Source organism: Mustela erminea, chromosome 6 (genome assembly GCF_009829155.1).
Source record: "Mustela erminea isolate mMusErm1 chromosome 6, mMusErm1.Pri, whole genome shotgun sequence".
Taxonomy (NCBI): Eukaryota; Metazoa; Chordata; class Mammalia; order Carnivora; family Mustelidae; genus Mustela; species Mustela erminea.
In genome coordinates, this window is record NC_045619.1 from 27,383,677 (window position 1) to 27,393,776 (window position 10,100).

At 39.6% G+C, this 10,100-nt stretch overlaps 1 long non-coding RNA gene across 1 annotated transcript; it reads left to right on the forward strand.

Annotated features, from left to right (window-relative positions):
- Positions 1 to 1,799: 1,799 nt before the first annotated feature.
- On the forward strand, positions 1,800 to 5,556 carry LOC116593019. The gene is made up of 3 exons (XR_004286705.1): positions 1,800 to 2,032; positions 2,321 to 2,663; positions 4,189 to 5,556. It is a non-coding gene; the product is annotated as an uncharacterized LOC116593019 (long non-coding RNA).
- The last annotated feature ends 4,544 nt before the right edge of the window (positions 5,557 to 10,100 follow it).

Consider the following 10,100-nt stretch of genomic DNA (forward strand, 5'->3'; position numbering starts at 1 on the left):
CAATTTTTAGAGCTAGATGTGATCATAGAGAATTTCTCATCCAATTTTTTTCCCCTTCTCTCTTATAATAAGGAAGTTGACACCCAGGGCAGTGAAGAGCTGAGTCTCTGATGAATCAGATGAATCAGTTCGAGGCGTGAACTCAGTCCTCCTTGCTTAAGACCCATTGCTCATTCCACTCTCTGATTGGTTTGATTTGACTGAAAAAACATGCACTGTGTGTCCGTTAGTGCAAAATATCTGTGAGAGTGAGGGAGATTCTCCAGTTTTCTTGGTGGAGAAGGGCAGACAATAAAGACCCTCCAAGAGCTGGGGTCTTTACCTCATCTATAAGAGATTTGTACTCTAAAAGCATTGTTTGCCAGCCCCGTTGGTCTTTTTTTTTTTTTTTAGCATGAGAAAGTAGTCAGTGTTTTTTTGCTGGGAGCTTAGGCGTGGTCAGTGGTACTGGCTATAATCTTTAGATTAATGACTGCACCCTTTGTCTTTTACATTAAATAAGACACTATTTGATTCAATCATTCCATACTGTCAGAACTCTGCAGTGGATTCCTTTGAGCTAATTTGCTAAGTTCAGACCCATGGCTATTGGTGTCATCATCAAATATGGGCAGCCATCTGACAATGGATCTATACAAGTCTATAATCTTGGAGAGATAAAGTGATCTATATATGAAAATGATAAGAGAAAGGAGCCGTCATGGTATTAGCTTAATAGGAATAAATAATCTGAAGATTGAATGAGTGGATATGTACAGATATTGGAATCTTGTGGCATGTAGTAAACACTTACTAAATATTATTTGTGACTACCCTCATATGAATTAAAGGCATCCTCTAAACCATAGGCAAACATCAAACTTCTAATTGTTTAAATATTTGTTGTTTGAAGCAGCTATATTTTGGGATAATTTATTATGCAGTCATGGAAAACCAATACACATACTAACCATGAGTTGAGGTTGCCGCTGATATGGACAGAGTTCAGACAGAGCAGGTCTGATATCTAATTCTTGTTATTTCACTTACTCAGAAAGCATTTACTATGTGCTAGGTAATGTGGACATAAAGGCAACTTAAAAAAGGACACCATCCTTGTTTTCTTGGGAAAGGCACACTTGCAGAACATGTGGCAAACCTACTCCTGCAACCTCATGAACTTATTTTAAACTATGACTTGTTAATATGTTTAAGTAATCTGTGACATGTCTTTGCTCCATTAAACAAATAAATAAACAAACAAAATCCCCTTCTAAATGTCAAAACAGATTCCAGCTGTCTTCTTGCTATTCATGTTCAGGAAGCTCTAAGAAAACACCTCATCATGGATAGGCTCTTCTGGGCAGGATTTTCTTGTTATTTAGAGCTGATTTACGGGAAGGTCTGCTTTCTGTGACTTTGCTCATTTGGTGCACATTCTGATGGGGTGCACCCCAGGCCAGGTGAGCTAGGGGTGGAGGAAGGGTAGGGTGAGAACATAAACATGATTAAGACAAGGTGTCCATGCTTGAAGGCTTCAGATGGGAGGGTGGGAGGCAGGGCTGCAAAGAACAATAGAGTAGTCCTTGCCTTCAAAGGGTTTACTGTCTTGAGAGAGATAAAAGCAGCAAACAAAGAGTGACAAAACAGCAGAGAGATGCAAAGTACTAAAGGGGAACAGAGAGGAAGTGACTAAGACAGCGTAAGGCAACTCAGGGAGACTTTAGACAGGAAATGACATATAAACTGGGTCAAAGGATGACTAACTGTTGGAGAAAGGAAAGAGGGTGGGTTTTAGGACTGGGCCCAGGAGGGGAAACTGCATGTGCAAAGGCACGGAGGCACACAAGTTTGCAACACTGGGGCAGTGTGAGCAATTCAGAAGGAGTATCAGCAAGGTGCTGCCTTGCTTCAGTGACACATCATGGGCCAAGTTCCTTAGCTTAGCTGGCAGAGCCTGGCATGAGACAATCCCTGCCCACCTTCCCAAGCCCATATCTTGCTTCACAACCACCAGCCACATGGGGTCCCGTTTGCCTTTGGATCATCCTAAGTAAGCATGATTCTATTTCAGAGCTGCACTTACTGCTTGTTCTCTCTGGAACATTCTCTTACCTGTTTGCATGGCTGATCCTTTCTAACTCTTCAGGCCTTACCTCCTCTGAGAGGCCACCCCCAGGGGCATTTTCCCTGGAGCAAGTCCCCTAGCATTCCCTATCACAGCACATGTTGCGTGGGGTGCATTGTGACCCGTCATTGCCTGACTGCCACTCAGGAATGTAACATGAGACACGTAGTGTGAATAGGAATACTGACTTCCTTGTTCCTCTTGTTTCCCTAGTACCCAGATCAATCTCTGGTGCTATACTTGATGGAAATTTGTTGAAAGAAGAAAGGAAAACATCAACGAATGAATGGATAAATGGATGAAAGATTTGGAAAGAGGTTGGTCTGGATATCTGCCATTAGTTTCTCCAGGTCTGATCTCCACCCTTCTTCATCCAATTCTGTGTCGTGGAAGGGTGACCAGTATGAACCATATCAGTAGCTACCCTCTGGGTTGGATTCAGCCAAAATGGAGAAGCTAAGGGAGAGAAAGGAGTTGGTGCTGCCAACCAGCTGCATCTCTCCCTGGATGGTCTCTGTAAGGGATCGCCTCACACAATCTCTGCTTCTAGGGAAGGGTAAGTGCCTCCTCCTTTCATCACTTTCATGGGAGGGATATCTCCACTTATCTTTCCATGTTATGACTCTTGTGTTTTCTCTACACTCTACCTACATTTTTGTATCAATGTACAATCAGTCACCATCTTTCTTCAATGTGCCTATGTTGATCTGTTTCCTGCCATAATCTGAAAAGATACAAGAGGGCTTGGACAAGTTGGGAAAGGCCTTGCATGTTTAAAGAGTTCAGACCATATTCATTTGGAAACGAAGAACTATGAGAGCTAAATCTTTATGTGGTGGTATAACATAACCCAAAGAGTGAGGCAAACACTTGGTTGGAGTCATTGTAGATCATATTCTCTAAACCTTTGATAATGTGCCCCATCAGTGAAAACTGTTTGAGCATGTCCTCCTAATATATGCATATATGTTTATTTGTAAATTATATATATCTGTGCTTGTACTAGTAACCTTTGCATAGATAAACATAAAAGCAGGCATTAAAAAGGACAGGATAAAGATAATCTATATTTAAAAGATTTAAAATTGATTTTTAATGTTTATCTTATTAAAAACCATACCATTACCGTTCTGATGGCTTCATTTTTAAGTGTCTCGCTAAAATTATAACAAATATTTTAATACACACTTAGAGTGGCATTCATTGTCAGGGAGGGAGAATAAAAATCCATATTCCAAATCATACTTCAGTTGGGTGGAGGTGAGCTAATCTCTTGTCAGATCTAATTATATTACAATTTTTTTGGACAGGGAGTATGGTGACAAAGCACTTCTATCAAGTATAATTTTTTAAAAATGCTTTTCTAAATTTCTAGCAAAGAAAACAAAGAAATTATAGTAATAACCATCTACTAAACACATAATTTGGCACATATCATTAAATACAGACTAAGAATCCAAAGTTTTACCTACCATTTTAATCTCATACTAAAAGAAAGACCCAGGGCATTTGATACACGATCTAAATAAAACTTCAGGGAAATCCTGCATAACTGCATTATTTTTACCTTTTTGATAATGATGAAACTTCTGCAAGCGTGGAAAGATCAAGGAACTTGCGCAATAGCTAATCAGTGTTAGAGAAAGCTTCAGCCTGCCTGTGCCCAGAGTACTTGTCCCTAACCTACCATATAATGCTGATAAAGAAGAGGAAATTTGGTATGCTTTTATCGGATGGCCTTGATTTTCTCAATAAAATAGAAGAAGAGACTTAGTGTACTTGAAAGGCTATGTTCAGATCAAATTGGGATGAAATGTGCTGATTACCCAGCTGGAAGGCAGAGTACCTTTGAAATTATTATCTTCACTCTTTTCCACATTCAAACCAAGAATCTGACATTCTCTCCATAGAGTTTACTCTTATTCACTCTTATACCAAAGTGGTTTCTCTGTGGTTCCTTCCTCCCCAACTGGAGGTTTTGTTTGCTTGGTACCAGTAAATAAGAGCTTGGATGCGGGGGGGAGGGGGAAACAAAGAACGCATGTTTCCTTTACTTGTTATTTTTGGTTCATTTTTCCTAGACCCAAGTTGCAAATTGTGGAGGTGAATGTCAAGAAATGCTGAGTTCCCAGAGAGGAGATGGTGGGAGACCAGTCAAGAAAACATTAAAGGGAGGCCGCAATTATGAGATATTTTGAAACTTGATGAGAATGTCTATACTTCTAGTGAGGTGGATGACACTAATGTCACAGTTCCTACGGAGCTATGGGCACCACCATATCCATTCAATGATTCTTCATTCTGACCACTCCCTGTCTTCTCTTACAGAAACACAGCACTCCAAAAAGTCATAACTCTTGAAAAGGGTTCAGGGATGATGGTCAGGGGTGTCCCCGCACAGATAACACAGAGATACCAGCTGAGAAAGTAAGTGGGTGAAGAGTAAGTTGGGAACTTGGGTGAATTTTAGAAGAGCAGACATGGGCATGAGGAAGAGACCGAGGAGTCAACTAGAAAGGAGCAAGATGATCGCTGAGTTACACATGGAAAGAGTATTAGTTAAACACTGAGCTTTCCACATGCTGTTCTGTGCCCCTCCAGAGAAGGCTGGTGGAGAAAAAAAGCCACTTTAGCTCTCAATAAATACATTTTCAAAGATTAGAGTCCAGACTGGGAAAGAAAACAAACAGAATTTTTTGCCTGCAAGGTAATTCATAGTAATCCACTGGGAGGGCCTTGGGAAATTCAAAGCATTATGTTAGGAGTGTGAAAAGGTAGCACTTTTAATAAATTTCCCATTATTTCCGACTGAATAGGTCAAGCAGTAAACACTGTTCAATACTGGCCTTTTATTGTGGCTTGGGAAATTTTGGAAAGCATTATGATTCTTTAATAAGCCCATCGAGTATAATGTTTCTATTGGGACATATACTTGTGGGTCTCTACACACAAAGGCACACCTCGCTGTGGCTGGAGACAAAAGGCCACTGCTGTCTTCCTGAAAGGGGCCTTGCAGTCTCCTGCCTGCAATCAACAGTATGATCCCTCTGGGTCCTGCATTGGAGGGGTGAGTGGAGTAGGGTTGAGGTGGGAAAATCTGAGTTATTAAATGCTGTTGGAAAAACCCACTCAACCTTGAGAACTGTCCACTCTCTCCTACGCCCAGCCCTCACCAAAGCTAAGTGTTCCTTCTATTTAACTCCCATTGACTCTGTCTTCTGTTCATTCAGTGGCCATGGTAACACCTGTCATGTGAGTTTTCCACTCCAACAATATCCTCTTTCCACCCTGTTCATTGCAAATCCCTGGCTTCCCTCTCTCATAGTACATGACATGCTCACTTGTTTTCCTGGGAAACACTTGTTTTCCTGGGAAGACTTATTAATTAATTAAATAATTTTTATTGTGTTATTTTAGTCACCATACAGTACATCGTTAGTTTTTGATGTAGTGTTCCATGACTCATTTTTTGTGCGTAACACTCAGTGCTCCATGCAATCCATGCCCTCCTTGATACCCATCACCAGGCTCAGCCATCCCCCCACTTCCCTCCCTTCTAAAACTCCCAATTTCTTTCCCAGAGTCCATAGTCTTTCATGGTTTGTCTCCCATTCCAGTTTTTCCCCCTTCATTTTTTCCTTCTCCTCATGTCCTCCTTGCTATTTCTTATGTTCACAAATAAGTGAAGCCATATGATAATTGACTTTCTCTGCTTGACTTATTTCATTCTGCATAATCTCCCCCAGTCCCGTCCATGTTGATGTAAAAGTTGGGTATTCATACTTTTGGATGGCTGGGTATTATTCCATTGTATGTATGGACCACATCTTCTTTATCTATTTGTCTGTTGAAGGGCATCTTGGCTCTTTCCACAGTTTGGTTATTGTGGACATTGCTGCTATGAACATTGGGGTGCATATGGCCCTTCTTTTCACTCTGTCTGTATCTTTAAAGTGCATTTATATACCCAGGAGTGCAATTGCTAGGTCATAGGGTAGCTCTATTTTTAATTTTTCAAAGAACCTCCACACTGTTTTCCAAAGTGGCTGAACCAATTTGCATTCCCACCAACAGTATAAGAGTGATCCTCTTTCTCCACAACTTCTCCAACATTTGTTGTTTCTTACCTTGTTAATTTTTGTCATTCTAACTGGTGTAAGGTGGTATCTCAATGTAGTTTTGATTTGAATTTTCCTGATGGCTAATGATGATGAACACTTTTTTATGTGTTTGCTAGCCACTTATATGTTTTCTTTGGAGAAATGTCTGCTCATGTCTTTTGCCCATTTTTTGACTTGATTATCTGTTTTCTATTTATCTTATGTATTTCCCCTCTCAAATTCTTTGTTTCCTTACCCTGGTCTACTCTTCCTTTTTGGGTCCTCAGTCCCACTGCGCTGTTCCATCTCCATTCACACCATTCACTCCATTCATTTCATCCAGAGGTATGCTTGCTTCTTTTCATCTACTCAAAATATCTGTTTTCTCTGGAAATTTCAGCTTTATTGTTCCAACTACCATTTCAATTCATCACTAACCTTTACTGTTGAGGTTTTCCAAAAGCATATATTTTATAGGTATCCACTCTATTCCATGACTCATTGACTCTTTTTCCATTCTTTTAGCATGGCATATAGTATGGTGGAAGACAGAGGGGTATTTTGTTTGGAGAAGAGAAGGCTCAAATTTGCCATGCTATTTGTGTCCAAATATATAAATGGCTCTCCGATGGGGAAAGATTACTTTTCTTACAAGCTTATTCGGAGAATTGGAATTAATGAATAAAAGCTACAGAGAGGCCAATTTTTAATACAATATTGGGATGTATTTTATTAGCACTGAAATTATCCAGAGATGAAATGAGTTACTGGTGGGTAGCAGCAAATTTCCTCCTACTGAAGGTATTCAAACTCAAGTTAAGTTGTAGTAGAATAGGTTTTAGCATCAAATGATCTCTTATCTTTGATGTCTGCTTCTGAATCCTGAGATTTTGTGATTATTGTGAAGTCTTTTCTAAGTTTTCTCTCTTTGACCTGTTGGCAACGTAAGCCATCATTGTGTTTATTTTCTTGCTTTGACTATATACAAAAGTAATAATGGTCATTACCAAAGCTGTTAAGCAACACTGATGTACAAATGTCTAAGCCCTCCCAACTCTTGCCCATTCCTTTCCACTCAAGTCATCATGGTTGACAGCTTGAACTGTTATGTAGATATGTGAATTTCCTTCTGTCTAGCTGTATATGCATCGGTACTAAAATGTGCTTGCACTCTATCTGCTGCTCTGCAACTTTTTTTGCTCACGGAATAGGATGGGTCGCTTTCCAGGTCAATATATGTAGTTCTACCTCTGTTTTAATGGCTGCATAGAATTCCATAGTTTAAACTAGGGGAAGGTGAACTTTCCTTTAAAGGATCAGAGAATAAATATTTTTGACTTTGTGGTCCTTATAGGATATGTTCTAACTACTCAACCCTGGCATGTGGCATGAAAGTAGCCATAGACAATACAGAAATGTGTGGATATGCTTGTGTGCCAATAAATATTTATTTATACTAACACTTGGAGGTCATAATTTTCATGTGTCATGAAATATCATTCTTTTGATTTTTTTCAACCATTTAAAAATACTAAAACCGTTCTCAGCTTGGAGTCGCACAAAAGTATGCCATGGGAAGAATGTGGCCCACGGGCTGTAGTTAGACAATCCCCCATATATGTCATTAGGGAGGATAATTCATTCTTGTGTGCCCTTCATGTGGCGTGAGTGCCATTAACATAAGAACTTGCCTTTTTCCCCCCATCCCGCTAACTGCCCTGGAGGAGGAGAGACCTGATATGATTGGTGGGCTTAGAGGACGAAGTGGGCAAGTCCTTTCCTTTTTTCTTCCTTGTTGGGATCCAAATGTCTTCAGGGAGCATACACTTTTGTTTGTTCCAGGAGGAGACCCCCCAAGACCAGCATTGCATGATGGGAAGTCTTTCTAATTCTGAGTATTAGTAGGAGAATGTCCATTTGCTTTTCTTATTCAGATATAAGCCACTTTAGCCAATATCAATTTAATCAATAATAAAGGTAATATTTTAGTTTCTCATCTTTCTTGTTGATTTGCCTTTTTTTCCCCAAGTAATTTAGACATAGAATAGACATATTACTTATTAAGTAATCTATTTAGCCATTCCGCACCATTTTAATCCTAATGCCTTCTACTTTTTTCGTTAACCATGATCTAGTCTGTGGACTAAGTTTTATTCTTTCTTATTTCTCATGCCATGTAAAAAAGGGACATTCTTATGGGTCTTCTTTGAAAACTCTCATAGGTATCTCTAGAGATGACCAATGCAGTCCCCATACCCTCATCTCTTTCCTCTTCTAGATTAGTTGCCTGCTATTACCAGCTTAATATTCCTACAGTGTGGCTTTGAGATGTCAGATATATTATATGTTTACTCAGAAACCTTTAATGAATCTCTATCAGTCATCAGATTAAAAAATAATTCCTTAGATGACATTCAAAGCCTTCCATATTTTGACCCTTGTTTATTGTTCTAGTTTTAACTTTCATTATTTTAAAAAAGTGTCAGTATGTGTGAAATGTTTATAATAGTGCCTGGCATATAATAAACACTCAACACATGTCAGCTGAATAGTTCCATTACTCACACACACTCCAGTCACTTTCCAATCACAGGGACAGCTTACTATTTCTACACAACTTGCTTTTATCTGCATTTCCCCTTTTATTCAAGCTATTTTTTTAAGCCATCATCTCTGCCAGTTGAAATCTTATACAACCTCCAAAGCCTGCCCAATGAACCTTCCTCTCTGTGCTTTATAATCTTATACTTTCAGAAAGCTTAATTCAGCACATGAACTTAATAAATGGCGAGGTCTTATGGAACATTGTACGAAGGCCCTGAGACCTCCATGATGACAAATATTATTATTTTTAACGATTTTTATTCATTACTTATTTGAGAAAGAGAGAAAGAGAAAGAGAAAGAGAGAGAACTGGAGCAAGTGGGAAAGAGCATAAGCATGGGGAGAAGCGGAGGGAGAGGGAGAAGCAGTCTCTCCACTGAGCAGGGAGCCCTCTCTGGGGCTTGATCCCAGAACCCTGGGATCACGACCTGGAGCCAAAGGCAGACACTTAACCGAACGAACCATCCAGGTGTCCCAAGATGACAATTATGTGCTATAAACTGACATGTGAGCAAAAAGTTGCTATTGAGTATGTGATGGTTAATTTTATGTGTCAACATGGTTGGGCTAAGGGAAACCCACAAAGCTTGTAAAACATGATTTCTGGATGTGTCTGTGAGATCGTCTCTGGAAGAAATGAACATTTGAATTGTAGACTGAGTAAAGAAGATCAGCCTCACCAATGTAAGTGGACATCCATCACTCAATACACTGAGCACCTGAAACAATATAAAGGCAGTTGAAGAGAGAATTTACTGTGGTTCAGTTGAGCTGTCCATCTTCTCCTGCTTTCTTCATATCCCTCGTTCTATTTCTTGGACCTTTGGACTCAGACGAGGAATTAAACCATTAGCTCCATAGTTCTCAGGCCTTTGGACCCAGACTAAATTATGCCACTAGCTTCCCTGATTCTCCAGCTTGCAGACAGCAGATCATGGAACTTCTAGGTCTTCATAAATGTATGAGCCGATTTCTATAATAAACCACCTCATATAGCTATCCCCATATAGTCTCTTGGTTCTATTTCTCTGGAGAACCCTGACTAATGCAGAATGTTAGATGTGAAATAATATCAGTGATTTCAAGGCAAAGTTTTGTAAATAGCAGGGAGTGATTCACAAATTACTTTAATGAATATTTATTGAATGGTTACTATGTGGCATGCCTTGTCCCAGGAACTCCCTAGCGATTAAAAGTTGAACTGGCCTTGTTCTCACAGGAATTTACCATTTGCAGAAGGAGACAGACACTAATCAATTTACCTCACGTATAATATAAAATTTAAATTT